Source organism: Herpailurus yagouaroundi, unplaced genomic scaffold (assembly GCF_014898765.1).
Source record: "Herpailurus yagouaroundi ecotype Mexico unplaced genomic scaffold, PumYag 164, whole genome shotgun sequence".
Classification (NCBI taxonomy): domain Eukaryota; kingdom Metazoa; phylum Chordata; class Mammalia; order Carnivora; family Felidae; genus Herpailurus; species Herpailurus yagouaroundi.
In genome coordinates, this window is record NW_024412405.1 from 16418105 (window position 1) to 16420268 (window position 2164).

Here is a 2164-nt window from a genome sequence, read left to right on the forward strand (position 1 = left end):
GGGGGGGGGTGGGGGGCGGGAGAGAGAGGGAGACAGCAAATCCCAAGCAGACTCTGCACTGACCCAGGGCTCAAGCCCACAATCCATGAGACCATGACCTAAGCAGAAAACCAAGAGTTGGCTAATTAATTGACTGAGCCACCCAGGTACCCCAAGAAGGAAAATATTATACAGGTGCTTCTGGCAGTAAATTAAGAAAAATATTGTTATTTGTCAGACTTTCATTTATTTAAAATTTTTAAAAATGTGTATTTATTTTGAGAGAGAGAGAGAGAGAGAGACAAAGCATTAGCAGAAGAGGGGCAGAGAGAGATGGAAACACAGAATCCGAAGTAGGTTCCGAGTGCTGACAGCTCAGAGCCTGACGTGGGGTACAAACTCATGGACTGTGAGATCATGACTTGAGCTGAAGTTGGATGCTCAACCAACTGAGCCACCCAGGCGCCCCATTATTTGTTTATTTTTTATTCGCGCGCGCGCGCGTGTGTGTGTGTGTGTGTGTTTTAAGTAATCTCTATGCCCAACATAGGACTTGAACTCACGACCCTGAAATCTAGAATCACATGCTTTACCAACTGAGCTAGCCAGGCGCCCCTTGTCAGACTTTTAAAATGTGTAACTTATTTTGTAATTTCTCATTCTAAAGAGATTTATACATTTACACCTCATTTTTATTAATTCTGTATTATTTTTCTTTGAGAGAGCCCCCAGGCTGTAGAGCCTTCAGGTCCTAAAGTCAACCTTCTGAGTCCACGATCTTAACCACTACAACCTTCTGCCTTTCTCCACCCACCAGGCACAGACCTGGTTATCATTAAACTTGATCTGCCCCTGCCTGAGCCCATCCCAAACAAGCTTTGTCCTCACCCGTCCACAGATGCTACTCTAGGGATTACCCACAACTTGGCAAACCCAATCCATGGACAGTTCTCAGTCACAGTATTACCCAATCCTCTGCAGCATCTTACACAGTCGATTGCTCCCTCCTCCTTGAAACTCCTCTCTTGGCTGTCATGACACCACACCCAGAAGGTTTCCTCCCTCCCTCTCTGCCTTCCCTGTCCAGCTCGTCGCTCGCCCAGTGCCATGGCTTGAAATGCCACATACATCTGGCGGCCCTCAAATCGCCAGCACGGATGTTTCCCCAGAACTCAGACTCGTTCTTCCACTGCTCTGCCTGACCTTTCTCTTTCCTTGCGCATCTAATATGCATCTTAAGCATCGTGTCCAAAACAGAACCTGCGATCCTCCCCCACCTCGACCTGCTCTTCCCTGCAGTCCTTCCCAGGGCAGTAGATGAGACCTCCGTCTACGGTACCTGACTGCTCAAGCCCAAATCTGAGGAGCCGTCCTTTTAATCCCTAGATCCAACTCCACTAACAGCTTCTGTTGCCTCTTCTTGCCAAACATATCCAGCCTCTCTCCATGTCTCCCCAGCACCACTCTCCTCATTCCTGGCTCACTGCTGTGGCCTTGGAGCTGGTCTCCCTGCTTCCATTCTTGCCCTGCTGCAATCCACGCTCTATACCACACAGTCAGGGGAGCTCAGGTCATGTCGTTCCCCTGTTCCTCTGCTGGAAACCTTCTGGTGGCTTCCCTTATATTTAGAATAAAATACCCTGGCCTGAGTTCATCCCATCTCCTGCTTATCTGCAACCCTCCAGCCACATTGGCCTTTCTTTGACTTGAACACACCAAGCTCATCCTGGCTTAGGATTTGTATTGCTGTTCCCTCTGCCTGGAAACCCCTTCCCCGTGATCTCTTCATGGCGACTCCCTGCCATTCTGGTCACCTCTTCAGAGAGGCTGTGCTAAGCAGCCATCCTGTCACTCTACCACATAAACCTATTTTTTTTTTTTCCTAAACCTATTTCAATTCTCCTCATTGCACTTACTACTCTCTGTTACATCCTAATTTATCTGTTATTGCCTTTCCTCTTACTACAATAGAGACTCCATGAGAGCAGACACGGTCTTGTTCACCTCTGCACTAGAGGATTCAATAAACATTTATAATAGTGAATGCCTGGGTGAATCCCTGTTTTACAGATGGGAAAACTGAGGCACAGAGAGTTAAGTCTCTAGGCCAAGGTGACACAGGGATAGCATAGAGTCAAGGTTTGAACCCAGGCAGTCAGTCTTCAGAGTCTGTGACCTTAACCAT